This window comes from Lithobates pipiens, unplaced genomic scaffold (assembly GCF_037356315.1).
Source record: "Lithobates pipiens isolate NorthernLeopardFrog02 unplaced genomic scaffold, aLitPip1_a1.2 Scaffold_19, whole genome shotgun sequence".
In the NCBI taxonomy this organism is placed as follows: Eukaryota; Metazoa; Chordata; class Amphibia; order Anura; family Ranidae; genus Lithobates; species Lithobates pipiens.
The window spans coordinates 100,372,776-100,389,478 of record NW_027507764.1 but is presented as its reverse complement, the minus strand read 5'-3'; positions in this window follow the sequence as shown (position 1 = coordinate 100,389,478).

Sequence of the window (16,703 nt, the reverse complement as noted above, 5' to 3'; positions counted from 1 at the left end):
GGCCATGCTGCAGCGGCTGCACACGCAGCAGAGGGCCATCAATGAGTACCTGTGCGACTACGGCACCAGGACAGGGTCAGGGGAGCTCGGTTTTTTCTCACCACGCCAGTGGGGCATGATCAGGGATGCATGCACTGTCCTGTCATCGTTTGAGGAGGCCACAAGGATGATGAGCAGTGACAGTGCATGCATCAGTGACACTGTACCTCTTGTCCACCTCTTGAAACATACGCTGCATGGAATAATGGACAGGGCACTTGAGGCAGAACAGAGGCAGGAAGAGGAGGACTTCCTTGCCTCTCAAGGCCCCCTTTATCCAGACAGTGTTCCTGCTGTGCCACCCATCACACAGGAAGAGGATGAGGAGGAGGAAGAGGAGGAGGAGGATGATTGTGTCAGCATGGAGGTGGAGGCTGGCACTCAGCATCAGCATCAGCAGCAGCAGCAGTCTTGTAGGGATGATTTACAGTCCCAAGAAACACGTGGACTTGTACGTGGCTGGGAGGAGGTAGCTGCGGATCATGTTGTCCTTAGTGACCCAGAGGACTCCGGACCGAATGCCTCAGCTAACCTACGCTGCATGGCCTCCCTGATCCTGCAAAGCCTGCGGAAGGATCCTCCTATTCTTCGGATCAAGGAGAGGGACCATTACTGGCTGGCCACTCTCCTTGATCCACGGTACAAGGGTAAGGTTGCCGACCTTATCTTGCCATCGCAAAGGGAGCAGAGGATGAGACATCTCCGGGAGGCCTTGCAGAAAGGTCTGTGCAACGCGTTCCCAGAGACTGGGAGGTTACAAACTCCTGGTCCTGGACAACGTGTTGCTGAGGCATCGGTCAGAAGGAGCGGTGGAGAAGGTGGCCGTCTGACTGATGCTTTCAGACAATTTTTTAGTCCGCAACCCCAAGGTATAATCGGTTCCAGCACCCATCGCCAGCGTCTGATTTACATGGTGCAGGAATACCTAGGGGCAAGGTCAGACTTGGACACCTTTCCCACCGAAAATCCTCTGGCTTACTGGGTCTTGAGGATGGATCACTGGCCAGAGCTTGCACAGTATGCAATTGAGCTACTGGCCTGTCCTGCATCCAGCGTTCTTTCGGAACGCACCTTCAGTGCTGCTGGTGGCTTTGTTACCGATCACAGGGTGCGCCTGTCCACCGAATCAGTTGATCGACTGACCTTCACCAAGATGAATCAGTCTTGGATCACCCACAGCTACCAAGCACCTGAAGCTGATGTAACAGAATAATTTTTTTTGAAATATCACATCCCTTCAAGACTGCCTATGCTGATGCTGAGTGACTGTCCTGTTATGTTGATTGTCTATCCTCTTCCTCCTCCGCTGATATGTTGGAAGAACATTTCTGGTTCTGGTTGATGCCATCAGCCCAATTTTTCTGCCCCTGTTTAACAGGGGCGTTTAAGTACAATTTGTGATGCAATGCTTTGCAGCAGGGCTAATTCCTGCAATCAAACAAGAGTATATGGGAGAGGTTGCCATTTTTCTCAATGATTTTCAACCATATTGCAGGAACCAGATATAACATTAAAACCGCAAGCAGTTTTAAATGGTGTTATTTCCGTTTAATGTCATTTTGTGCAGGGACTGTTCTAAACATGGGAAACACGTGGCACTTCACAGGCATACTACAGACACCCCCTAGGCACCATATTTAAAGGAATATTTCACTTTTTTTTTCACTTTAATCGTCATTAAAATCAGTGCTCCCGCCAAAACGGCCATTTTTAAAAACATTTTAGGCATTGACCCATGTCCCCTGGGGCAGGAGCCAGGTCCCCAAACCCTTTTTAGGACAGTATCTTGCATATTAGCCGTTAAAATTAGCACTTTTCATTTCGAACGTTCAAGTCCCATAGACTTCAATGGGGTTCTAAAGTTCGTTCGAATTTGGGGTCCGTTCGAAAGTTCTGGTGCGAACCGAACCGGGAGGTGTTCGGCTCATCCCTAAACCAGAGCCACCAAGCTGGAGCCGACTGACTGAGCCCTGCACAGTGCACCTGAGAGGAGGTCAGCGAAAGCACGGGGGGGGTCACTGATGTAAGGGGGGAGTGAATACGATAATGTAAGGGGCACTGATATAAAGAGTTTCCTCCTTATATTAGTAACCCACCCCCCCTTACCTTAGAGTATTCTTTCTGCAGAAGGTGGCCCCCCCCCACGTTCTGAGTTCCTGGGGTCCCCCTTGATGATTGATCACTTACCACTATTAACTGGTAAAATGTATGGTTTTCCCTTTCATGAACAAGAAAATAATGACGTTATGCTGTTGGGCTGGTATAATAATGCTGTAAGGCTGGTATGAAATTTTTTCCAGGGCTGGTTTTTTTAAAGCATTGGTGTCCGCAAGGTTACTCAGGTGGCTGCGTACCATGCCCATATAGCCTAGAGAATGTACATCTTTTTACATTGCAATACATCTGTTGTTGCCATATTTTTATCTTTATGAAAACAGCCTATACAGTGACAGTATGAGATCAAAATATGGCCACAACAGATGTATTGCAATGTAAAAAGATGTACATTCTCTAGGCCAGTGATGACGAACCTTGGCACCCCAGATGTTTTGGAACTACATTTCCCATGATGCTCATGCACTCTGCAGTGTAGTGGAGTATCATGGGAAATGTATATAAAACAGTCGACAAGATATATAGTGATTCCCAATGCGATTTGTTCAAACTAATAAAGTCGCATAAAAGTGCTAGTGCCAGACAAAGAATAGATCTGTGAAAATATCTATTACATCCAAATATGAAAATATAATGTGCAAAAAACAGTCACTAACTAAATAAAACAATGGTGCAAATAATGGTTGACTTGTGACTGAAGAAATCGCATAAAGTGACAAATGCCAAAAAAAGGGGGGGGGGGGAGTGAATATGTGCAAGTGTCCTATGTGGTAAAGAATAGTATCAGCTAAATACTGTCATCGAACACAACAGAATATTAAATCCAAAGCAGAACAAAATAGAAAAAAACACATACATTAATCTTGGTGTTAGGGGAAAGGAAAGAACCTTCTAAAAAAAATATATATAATCCGAACAAAAGAAGGGGGTGTGCATAATGTTTTAGACTTAGTAAATACAAAAAATTGAGCAATAATCTTTGTTAAAAATGTCCATTCAACTTGTGCGACACCCGATAGCGATTATCTCAAAAATCGCATATAACGAAGCAATCGCATACAGTGCTGGTGCTTTAAATATCTGTGCACTACAAAATAACAGCTGAAGCAGTGGTGGTAATAGTGATGGTGAATGTATCCCACGTGGTCCTGTGTGATCGAAATATGGGTGTCCCCTTACCTTACGGCTGTAAGGTAACAGCGTATGATATATATGTCCTCAGGGTTCCTGATGATCGTTATCCCTCGAGGTCCTGTTCCTATGTCCCCGGGTCGTGGCGTCTCCTGCCGTCTCCTGCCTATTCTGCCGTACTGGGCTCTTTATGTGGTCGCTCAGCAGTACTTCAGCGTGGGGGGGGGGGGGGGGTACCTCGGCGGTGGGTGTTTATGTAAGGGGTTAAACACATAAGGAAGGGAGCCCCATAGTGTAATAGTTTTTCCAACAATATTGAAGTTTATTCATAAAAACGGATTGAATACTCACAAACAGATAGGTTTCTTATATGAGGTATAAACGAGCCTCGAGCTCGATTGCGTCACTTCCGGTAGCGTCCCGACGCGTGTTCGTCACGGTCACGTGACTTCATCAGGGGATCCGCTGAGGTACCCCCCCCCACGCTGAAGTACCCCCCCCCACGCTGAAGTACTGCTGAGCGACCACATAAAGAGTCCAGTACGGCAGAATAGGCAGGAGACGGCAGGAGACGCCATGACCCGGGGACATAGGAACAGGACCTCGAGGGATAACGATCATCAGGAACCCTGAGGACATATATATCATACGCTGTTACCTTACAGCCGTAAGGTAAGGGGACACCCATATTTCGATCACACAGGACCACGTGGGATACATTCACCATCACTATTACCACCACCGCTTAAGCTGTTATTTTGTAGTGCACAGATATTTAAAGCACCAGCACTGTATGCGATTGCTTCGTTATATGCGATTTTTGAGATAATCGCTATCGGGTGTCGCACAAGTTGAATGGACATTTTTAACAAAGATTATTGCTCAATTTTTTGTATTTACTAAGTCATTACATTATGCACACCCCCTTCTTTTGTTTGGATTATATATATATTTTTTAGAAGGTTCGTTCCTTTCCCCTAACACCAAGATTAATGTATGTGTTTTTTTCTATTTTGTTCTGCTTTGGATTTAATATTCTGTTGTGTTCGATGATAGTATTTAGCTGATACTATTCTTTACCACATAGGACACTTGCACATATTCACTCCCCCCCCCCTTTTTTTGGCATTTGTCACTTTATGCGATTTCTTCAGTCACAAGTCAACCATTATTTGCACCATTGTTTTATTTAGTTAGTGACTGTTTTTTGCACATTATATTTTCATATTTGGATGTAATAGATATTTTCACAGATCTATTCTTTGTCTGGCACTAGCACTTTTATGCGACTTTATTTGTTTGAACAAATCGCATTGGGAATCACTATATATCTTGTCGACTGTTTTATATATATTATTTAAATCACTATATGATGTAGTAGTTACCTGCACGGACCTTCTTTATATCCAGCACTGCCACTTTATGCAACTTTGCTAACCTTACAAAATCGCATTGGGAATTATGTTTTAAACTATTGAAATTTTCTGAACATTCACATGATTTTTACTCAAAATATTATTACGGTACAGCTGTGAGGGCTCCTCACTATTCTTCAAACACATATTGGCTTTTATGTTCTTATATAGCACCTTCTAGGACGAACGATACTATATTTATTACCAAATTATTTGAGAGCCTAGTGTACCTATTAACCTGTTCCGGCCAGATTTTCCACTATAGTACTGCGCATCACTACTTCTTTGCCCCCTTTTTTCTTTTATTGGGGTTCTAGTACCCCATCCCAGTGTGTGCAGCGGTACAACAATCAGACTTCTTCCTGATTAGGCGCAGGAATAATTCCCTTTACATTTATCATGGGAAATGTAGTTTCAAAACATCAGGAGTGCCAAGGTTCGCCATCACTGCTCTAGGCTATATGGGCATGGAACACAGCCGCCAGGGTAACTTCCAATACAAAGTGAAGATGAATTATCTGTTATATAACACATTACACATATGTATTACCAGTGGAAAGATTTTCATGAGATTGTCGAAAAGGGGCGGAGCATGAGCGGCCTTAAAATGATGCCCCCCCTTGGAAAAAGTTCTGCGGACGCCCATGCTTGAGCTTGTTACATTTTTACAGTGTATATCCATGCAACAATACCTCTGCATTTGGCATAATGTAATTTTGCACATTACAATATATAGATATATATATATATATATACAGAGTGCCAAAATCTTCTGCTAGTATTCCAGTTCCCACATCCCATGATTTACAATGTTTGTTCTTTTTCATAGCATCCCACTGCCCCCTATGCTACTAAACTGCCAACAGTACTCCCCTACAGTTTCTACCCTCCGGTGCTCTACTGTGGAGGGGAATTTGAAGAGAGGAGAGGACACTACTGTGGGGGGAGGTGATGTGAAGGAGCAGAAGACACTGCTGTGGGGTGGAGGGGGGGGGGGGTGGTATAGGACATTGCTATTGTGGGGCAGAGGACACTGCTGTGGGGTGGGGGGTATAGGATATTGCTATTGTGGGGCAGAGGACACTGCTGTGGGGTGGGGGTAGAGGACATTGCTATTGGGGGGAAGAGGACACTGCTGTGGGGTGGGGGTAGAGGGCACTACTGTGTCGGGGGGGGGGGCAGGAAGGCAGAGGACACTACTGAAGGGTGTGGAAGGGGGCGGGGGGCAGATGATACCACTGGGAGGGAGCAGCATGTAACTGTGTGGGGTGATGTGAAGGGGGCAGAGGACACTACTGTGGGGGGTGGGGGTGAGGTGAAGGTGGTGACGCATTATATGTTACATGTCATCTTTTTATTGGGAGCGTGATCGTTTCTTTTGTTTTGTTTTTTAAGTGCGCCCCAGCCCCCCAGGGATTTTTTATTTCCTCCATGTTGTCCACGTAAATCTCAACCTCTGAAAGGTTGTCTACTCTTGCTCTATACTACACCTCTCCTTCACCTCCAACTCCCCCTGTATTTCTCCTCTTAAATTTCTTATGCCGCGTACACGCGATCGGAATTCTCGTCGTAAAAAGCTCTAAAGGTTTTTCCATCAGAATTCCGTCAGATTTTCGCTCAAACTGTCTTGTCTACACACGGTCACACCAAATTCCGATGGTCAATAACACCACGACATACAACATGTTCGATGGCACTATAAAAGGAAAGTTTAATGCTTCCGAGCATGCGGCGGTAATTTTGCGTGTCGGAATTGCATAGACACAATCAAAAAATCCGATAGAAAGGTTTTCCGACAGTAAAAATAAGAACATGCTCTCAATCTGAAGACCGTTGGAAATGCCAACAGAAAAAGACAGATGGGCAAACACACGGTCGGAAAATCCGACGAAAAGCTCCCATCAGACTGATTTCATCAGAAATTCCAGCCATTTGTACACGGCATTAGAGTTCCTTTAGATTTATTCTCTTATTTCTCCAGCTTCACTCCCATATATGTGCTTTTCCTTCCCCACTATCATCTTGCCAAGGACTAACCGCAATTCCAACCACAAGCCACGACACAAGTGAATGTCAGGACCCTTGGGACAGAAGACAAACGTCCTTCAACTCTAGTGAGGAACACCAAGGGCCAAATTATCATCTCCCGTTTGACAGTCAAGTGATCTTGCACAATGTATTTGATGATCAACCTTTTTGTGAATTATATTTTCTAAATAGTATTACTTTTTTGATTTGTCTTCCGAGTATCAAGCTATTACTATAGGGAAAACACTATATACAGAGCTTGGCAAATTATAGCAAGTGTAACAATATTTTGACAAACCATGCCCACTTAGTATGAAATTTTGTTCTATTTTAAGTGCTGTGTTTAACATGGTATATGAAATTATGCATTGGTTACACAATTCAACAAGCAAACTTGTACTAATACTTTATTGTAGGCCTCTTGCACACAGGGTGTCTGTTCCCCTCTGAATGCCAGAAGTTACTCCTGGCAGGAAGAAGTTGTTTCAAAAACATGGTAAAAGCCAAATATTGCACATACGTTTAGGCACATTTAGGCGCCACCAGCATTTGACCATTAAAGCTTTCTAATGGCCAGAATATTTTTTTGATTCTGCCCATTGTAAAGCATTTATACCTAAATGCAGATTTGAAAAAAAAAAAAAATAGATGGGATTCCAATTTAATGTATACAAGCAATTAGCAACCATGTCTGTAAAAGAAAAAGAGAATACTGTGCTGGAAACTAGTGATTTTTTTTTCCCCAATGGCTGCAAAGACCTTAAGGACTATACCTACGCTAAAACCATTTTGGCATATTGAATGTGCATCCCTCTGTGCTCCCATCCAGAAAATCCATTTTTTTTTTTTACATATATATATTGTTTCTTTGGCTGACAACACTGTAATACCACTGCTAAAAATGCTGTCTGGACAGTGTGCCCACCTAACTGCCGCAGAGAAAGAAGCAGACTTGGTCATGTGACCATGTTGAAGATAGGTATTTATCAGCCAAATTTTCATAAGTACACGGATGGTGGTGTTGGAACATGCAGTACAGTTAGATGTGTTTACGTGCATTGTCCTAACTAAACATGGGCGCCGTCAAGAAATTAGTTTTGTTTTGTTCCGTTTTGTAATTAGTCGTATTTTGTAATTCGTGAAATACGAATTTTCGTTAGGTTTGTTAACTTTTTGTAACAATTACACATTATGATGAATTTAAAAATAAAAACATACCTTTCTCAATATGGTAGTCATTGACTCATTATGCCCATTATGAGGGGCTCCCACCATAGCTGTGCTGTGCTGACTTCCTCCTGGGGCTGTACTCCTGCTGTGGTCATTATGAGGGGCTCCCACCATCCCTGTGCTGTGCTGACTTCCTGGGTTTGTACCCCTGCTGTGCTCATTATGAGGGGCTTCCACCATCCCTGTGCTGTGCTCATTATGAGGGGCTCCCACCATCCCTGTACTGTGCTCATTATGAGGGGATCCCACCATCCCTGTACTGTGCTCATTATGAGGGGCTCCCACCATCCCTGTGCTGTGCTCATTAAGAGGGGCTCCTACCATCCCTGTGCTGTGCTCATTATGAGGGGCTCCCACCATCCCTGTGCTGTGCTAACTTCCTGGGTTTGTACCCCTGCTGTGCTCATTATGAGGGGCTCCCACCATCCCTGTGCTGTGCTGACTTCCTGGGTTTGTACCCCTGCTGTGCTCATTATGAGGGGCTCCCACCATCCCTGTGCTGTGCTGACTTCCTCCTGGGGCTGTACCCCTGCTGTGCTCATTATGAGGGGCTCCCACCATCCCTGTACTGTGCTCATTATGAGGGGCTCCCACCATCCCTGTGCTGTGCTCATTATGAGGGGCTCCCACCATCCCTGTGCTGTGGTGACTTCCTCCTGGGGCTGTACCCCTGCTGTGCTCATTATGAGGGGCTCCCACCATCCCTGTACTGTGCGCTCCTTATGAGGGGCTCCCACCATACCTGTGCTGGACTCAATATGAGGGGCTCCTACCATCCCTGTACTGTGCTCATTATGAGGGGCTCCCACCATCCCTGTGCTGTGTTCAATATGAGGGGCTCCCACCACCCCTGTGCTGTGCTGACTTCCTCCTGGGTTTGTACCCCTGCTGTGCTCACTCTGAGGGGGCTTCCACCATCCCTGTGCTGACTTCCTCCTGGGTTTGTACCCCTGCTGTGCTCATTATGAGGGGCTCCCACCATCCCTGTGCTGTGCTGACTTCCTGAGTTTTTAACTTCATCATAAGGAATAATCATAATTATTATGACAATAATAAAACGATATTAACAAACATTCTTATTTTGTCTGATTCTGAATCTCCCATCGACTACCAGTACCCGTATTAAAAAAGGTAATTTTCCCACCCCTCACTCAGCAGCAGAGAAAAACCTCTGATTGGTCAACAAAACACCAGTCACGTTTCCGTATTTTGGAATTTGGATCCGAAATTTGTCAATGAAATTTCGTATACAATTCAGAAGCATAGAAATTCGTATTTCAGATGCTTCCGAATGAACACATTTTTGGAAATTCGTACGAATTTTTGATTTGCACGAAACGAACCGCACATGTCTAGTCCTAACATGTACTTTAATCTGGCCCTGTTGGTAGGGGCATATCATTTTATTTCCTACATACGCCTATTGGTAAAACCTGCCCTAACAAAAGCACTGTGAAAAATAATGAATTTGGTTGTAGATAATCATATAAATCCCCAAATATAGACAGATTGAGTTTAGCACAGTTATAATGTATCCTGAAGAGCATTAGCTGTTCTGTGATCTCTTATGCTTGTTGTATAAAGTTTCTCTTTAGAACACACTTACATTCAGAATCTGCATTAAGGCCTTATATGTAGAAAACAACTTACATTATAGCTTTTGTGTCGTTCAGAAGCTAAAATTCTTTCTGTTAATGACTATCCGGAAGAAACATTCCATTTATATATTGATCCTGACGATGCACAATTGATGGAATCAAATTTAGCAGTACCGTAGTTATTTTCTGCTGTGTTCTTCAGATGACTTTCAAGGTCTTTTAAAAGTAGAATCCTCCTGTTGTGTGGCTTTCATTGAAGTTCAGAAGGTCCCCAGTGCAGGGCAAAATATATTTTGCCTGAAAGACCACACATCTATCATGTCCGCAGTGACAGCAGAGACAAATGGATGGCCTACTATGTGCAGCACGACATGTGTGTCATGGAGGAGATACCCTCATTCACACATCACACATCTCCTATTTTTTCTGATACTTTGTGATTTGTAATGTGAAAACATTGAAACCTACATTCTTTCTGGTATTAATGTGTACAGTACATAGGTTTTTATTATTGTGTAACTGAAAATTACATTCTGTGCCATTTGGGGATTGCAAACGGAATTTTATACGCAGTTCTGTGTAGTTGGTTCTTTATTTAGTGAATTATACCTTCCCATGTACTGTATGTTTACAGATCTTACATTATCACTCTCTGTGTCAAGACTAGATTTTGGTCCTGCTTGCTGTATGTCATTGTGTTATGCTGTTATATTTATTGTCTGGCCCACAGAAATCGGTGGCTGTATTGTACACGTGGTTTAACCACCTCAATACCAGGCACTTACACCCCCCTTCCTGCCCAAGCCAATTTTCAGCTTTCAGGGCTGTCGCTGTTTAAATGACAATTGTGCAGTCATGCTACACTGTACCCAAACAGGATTTTTATCATTTTGTCTCCACAAATAGAGCTTTCTTTTGGTGGTATTTGATCACCTCTACGTTTTTTTTTTTTTTTGCTAAGCAAATAAAAAAAAAAGTTTTCCTTTTGCTTCAAAATTTTGTAAAAAGGAACGTTTTCTCCTTCACTGATGGGCACTGATAAGGCGGCACTGACGGGCACTGATAAGGTGGCACTGATGAGCACTAACGGGCACTGACGATGGGCACTGATGGGCGGCACGGATATGCAGCACTGATGGGCATTGATAGGTGGCACTGATGGGCACTCATGGGTGGCACTGGTGGGCACTTATAGGTGACACTGATGGGCACTGAAAGGCTGCACTGATAGATACTTAAGGGTGGCACTGATGGGCACTGATAGATGGCATTGTTAGGCATCACTGATGGCACTGGCAGGCATTGGGGATGGGCACTGTTTGGTAGCTGCCTGGGCACTGATTGGCAGCTGCCTGAGCACTGATTGGCATTTCCCTGGTGGTCTAGGGTGGCATATCTGGTGGTCCAGTGTTGTGGCCATCCCTGGAGGTACTGGCGGCATCCTGATGGTCCTGGGTAGGCATCTGAGGGGGGCTGCGCTGATAAACAATCAGCACAGACCCCCCCTGTCAGGAGAGTAGCTGATCAGCTCTCCTCTACTCGCGTCTGTCAGACGCGAGTGAGGGAAAGCCGATCAATGGCTCTTCCTGTTTACATCATGATCAGCTGTGATTGAACACGGCTGATCACATAGTAAAGAGTCTCCGTCCGAGGCTCTTTACCGAGATCAGTGTAGCGGTGTGGCAGACTGATACACCGCACCACCGATAACCGTGTTGCACGCCCCCATGGGTACGCGAGAGCAGTTGTTATGGTTGGACATCATATGACGGATTCACAGAACGAGAGTAGCGCCGCACGGCCGACAGGCAGGAAGCAGTTAATTTACCCTACAGTACCTGGGTATAGATATAATGTGAGGTACCCCTCCCAAATTTAGAAACATAGAAGAGTGATATCAGAAAAAAAGACCAAAACTGGTCCATTGAGTCTAACCCATTTTTTTTTTTTTTACCTTTTTTCTGTGTATTTTATTTTTTTTAACTTTTTTTTGTTAGTACAGCCCTAGGTTTGTCCCAAGCATGTTTCAATCAATTTACTGTTGACTGATTTACTACTTCTGCTGAAAGTCTATTCCAAGCATCAACATTCAGTAAAATAATACTTTCTAAGATTAGTTTTGGACTTTCCATGTATTTAAAGGTTTCAGCCATGTCTCCCCTTTCCCTTGGGTCCTCAAGAATGTACATATTATGTTCCTAAAGTCTCTCCTTATGTTTTATCCTGCAGACCTTTCACCAATTGTGTTGTCCATCTTTGAACTTGTTCTATCTTATGCCTCGTACACACGATCAAACAATCCGGTGGAAAAGTCCAGTGGACTCAAGTCTGCCGGACAATCCCCCCGTGTGTGGGCTCCGGCGGACTTTTTTTACCCAAAAATCCGGCAGACTAAGAAAGTATTTTTGCACTCTAATATGTCCGCCGGACTCGTATTTCGGTAGACAATCCGGCCGTGTGTGTGCCAGTCCACCACACTTTTGAAATGAACGGACTTTTCCCGCCCGGAGAAAAGACCGCTCATTTTGAGCGCGTCTCCAGGTAGCCGGGGCCAGCGAAGGAGGTGTCGCTGGCCCCGTCACCTGGTATGGACTTAAAGGGGAACCCCTACACCGAAAAATTGGCGTGGGGGTCCCCCCCAGGTCCATATCAGACCTTTATCCGAGCACGCTATCCGGCCGGCCAGGAAAGGGGGTGGGGATGAGCGAGCGCCCCCCCTCCTGAGCCATACCAGGCCACGTGCCCTCAACATGGGGAGGTGCCTTGGGGAAGGCGGAGCTGCGGGGCCCCCCCACCCCAAAGCACCTTGTCCCCATGTTGATGAGGACAAGGGCCTCTTCCCGACAACCCTGGCCATTGGTTGTCGGGGTCTGCAGGCAAGGGCTTATCGGAATCCGTGAGCCCCCTTTAATAAGGGGGCCCCCGGATCCTGGCCCCCACCCTATGTGAATGAGTATGGGGTACAATGTACCCCTACCCATTCACCTGTGAAAAAATGTAAAAAAAAACACAACACACAAGGGTTAAATTAGTTTATTGCACACCTCGGGGGGTCTTCTTCCGTCTTTGGGGGTCTTCTCGCCGGACTCCTCCGCTATCTTCTGCTCTTTTGCTAACTCTTTCACTAGCGGAGGAGCCCGGCTTTCTTCTTCGCCGCCGCCCTCTTCTTCCGACTTCGGGGGTCTTGTCCCCCTCTTCGGGGGTCTTGTCCCCCTCTTCGGTTCTTCTTGCCGAGCCACCACGTCTTCTTCTAGCTCTTTTACAGGAGGTGGCCCGGTCTTCTCTCGCCGCTGCCGCTGTCGCCGTCTTCTGTTATTCTCTTCTTCTCTTCTGGAGATGTTGCCTCCGACATATGTGATATTGGGGAATCAGGACCTCCTTCCTCCTGCTGGCGAACCCTCTAGAGATACACCCTAGAATTCGATTGATTTACACACTCCCCGGCCACTGTTTCCTCATCTAAAAATAATAACACCCCCAAACCTTTTACTGCTGTAGTTCTGACCAGCTTAAAGCGGAGTTCCACACAGAAATAGAACTTGGTCCCCCCTCCGGTGCCACATTTGGCACCTTTCAGGAGGGGGAGCAGATACCTGTCAAATCCAGGTATCTGCTACACTTCCGGGGAAAGATTGCTGCAATATTGTGTGGTGAACTACGCAATGTCCGGCCCCTCTTCCTCCCCCTCCCCCTCTGCTGCCTTCTGGGAGAAACACAGGCCCCAGAAGTCAGCAGGGACCATTCAGAAAGTGCAGTGCGATTTGCGCATGCACAGTAGGAAACAGGCTTTGAAGCTGTAAGGCTTCACTTCCTGTTTCCCTTAGTAAGGATGCCAGTGCCTGCACCCGGAGCTGAGGGGCAGGTCAGCTTCGAGTGCAGACATTGTGGGCTCCCAGGACAGGTAAGTGCCCATATATATGAAAAGTCAGAAGCTGCTGTATTTGTAGCTGCTGAATTTTTATTTATTTTTTTACCCAGGGGGAACTCCACTTTAAGCAAATCTTCCCAATATGAACCAAAATAACACCATCCTTCTTGCACTGCTGGTTATGTGCTGCTGTTTTCATTGTGCTTCTGGCTTCTTCCTACCCAGCTGCTCCTTATTTTATTGCATTCAATAACATACCAATATAAAGGGCTCTCCCACAGCCTTCATTGAATATGAGATTCATAAAGAGCTTCGGATCTTAAGCATCTAACGCCTCTGTATGTGTTGGAAGCCTGCTTCCTCCTACTTCATGCTGTGGCTCTGCCAACCCATTATTCTGGGCTGATAAGTAATCATACCGCTCAACATTTTGAGATGGGAATGAGGGACACCTACTAGCAAATGTATGTAAGTATAGGACACACTCCCTTAAAGGAGAATGAACCAAAAATAAAAAAAAGGTTAATTAAATCTAAATCCACAAGTGCTTTTTTTTTTTTACCACTACTGTTCCTTTATATTGTCTTTTACAATGTAGAGAGCAATTTAGAATTTGGATGAAAGGTTTAGCACTGGGAAATGCTTTTTGAAAGATAAAAAGTGCATTTAATATACAACTATACAGATCAGACCAAAACGAGGGACAAATGAGGGTGAATGAGGGACAGAGGGACATTGCTCCAAATCAGGGAGAGTCCCTCAAAATCAAGGACAGTAGGGAGCTATGAGTAACTAATGTGTCTGCTCAGTACTAGTAGTGACATAGAAGACAGTGGATAGTACCGCAGAACCGCAGGATGCAGGTATCCGATATACATCAACATGTCAGTTGCTGAAGATCTAGCATCAAGAAAGTAAATATTCCATTCCACAGGGTCATTAATATTCAGTATAATAACCATAAACTTTTATAATTAATTGTATCCCCACTTGCCTTCTTATATCTTAGGTAGCAATTCCCAGACTGTCACTGTTAAGTTAATTAAACGTGTTTAACTAGATGCTGACCGCCGGCCATCAAATGACGGCCAGGCGGCGCACCTATTGTGGCGGGAGGCCGTCATATGACGGCCTCCCGTTTAAACAGGGAATGCATGCGATCGTGCACGCACACCCCTGTTTCTTCGGTGGTGGCGTGCCACGGAGACACCGCTCGCCACCGAAGGGGGTGAACAGCCATTGGTTATGGCTGTTTACCATGTGATCGGCCGTGATGAAGTCACGGCCGATCACAGATGGTCACACCCCGACTGTGCACGGCACATGGGCGCGATCGTGAGCGCGCTGCGCGTGCACGGCGTGTCCCCGGGAACACTGCTCGTCACCAACGCTGGTAAACAGCCATTGGCCGGCTGTTTACCCACATGATCGGCTGTGATCCTTTCACAGCCGATCACTAAAATCTAAACAAACCGCGGTAACGAGATGTTACTGGGTTGTTCTCCTCCTCACACACACCGATCGTGTGTGAGGAGGAGATTGCGGTAACATCTCGTTACCGCCTAGTGTACACCAATCACACTGATTGCCTGCCTGCCCCCCCCCCCCAATAAAGAGGACCTGTCACCACCCCTCATAGTACCTGTCAATCGCAGTCCATCAGAGTACCTGTCACAGTCCATCAGAGTATTTGAGTACCTGTCACAGCCCATCAGAATACCCGAGTACCTGTCCCAGCCCATCAGAGTACCCGAGTACCTGTCCCAGCCCATCAGAGTACCCGAGTACCTGTCCCAGCCCATCAGAGTACCCGAGTACCTGTCCCAGCCCATCAGAGTACCTGAGTACCTGTCATGGCACATCAGAGTACCCGAGTACCTGTCACGGCACATCAGGGTACCCGAGTACCTGTCACGGCCCATCTGAGTACCCGAGTACCTGTCACAGTTCATCTGAGTACCCGAGTACCTGTCACAGCCCATCAGAGTACCCGAGTACCTGTCACGGCACATCAGGGTACCCAAATACCTGTCACGGCCCATCAGGGTACCCGAGTACCTGTCACGGTCCATCAGGGTACCCGAGTACCTGTCACAGTCCATCAGGGTACCCGAGTACCTGTCACAGTCCATTAGAGTACCGAGTACCTGTCACAGTCCATTAGAGTACCTAGTACCTGTCACAGTCCATCAGGGTACCCGAGTATCTGTCACAGCCCATCTGAGTACCCGAGTACCTGTCACAGTCCATCAGCGTACCCGAGTACCTGTCACAGTCCATTAGAGTACCAAGTACCTGTCACAGTCCATTAGAGTACCAAGTACCTGTCACAGTCCATTAGAGTACCGAGTACCTGTCACAGCCCATCTGAGTACCCGAGTACCTGTTCCAGTCCATCTGAGTCCCCTAGTACCTGTCACAGTCCATCTGTGTACCAGAGTACCTGTCACAGTCCATCTGAGTACCCGAGTACCTGTCACAGTTCATCTGAGTACCCGAGTACCTGTCACAGTTCATCTGAGTACCCAAGTACCTGTCACAGTCCATATGAGTACCTGTCACCGCCCTTCAGAGTACCCAAATACCAGTCACCAAACCATCAGAGTTCCTGTCACCAGGCCATCAGAGTACCTGAGTACTTGTCACCAGGCCATCAGAGTACCCGAGTACCTGTCATCAGGCCATCAGAGTACCCGAGTACCTGTCACCAGGCCATCAGAGTACCCGAGTACCTGTCACCAGGCCATCAGAGTACCCGAGTACCTGTCACCAGGCCATCAGAGTACCAGAGTACCTATCTCCAGCCCATCAGAGTACCCGAGTACCTATTTGCAGCCCATGTCTCATAGAATATACGTTGGGGTGTTTGCTTTCCAAAATGGGGTGATTTTGTAGGTAATTTCACTGTCCTGGTGGTCCAGGACCTTCAAAAGTGTGATGGGTAGGAATGAAATGAGATGTGTCATTTATGCTCCTAGAACGCCTGAACGTACTACTTCAATGTTCGGCCTCTCTATGTGGCCAGGCTGTGTAAAAGTCCTACACATGTAGTATCGCCATACTTGGGAGGAGTAGCAGAATGTATTTTGGGGTGTAATTTTCGCTATATACATGCTATGTGTTAGAAATATCTTATAAATTGACAATTTTGTGTAAAAAAAAAAGTGTTTTAATTTTTTTCCACATATTCCAAAAACTTCTGGAAAAAAATGAACCATTCAAAAGACTCATTATGCCTCACAGATTATATATTGGGGTGTTTGCTTTCCAAAATGGGGT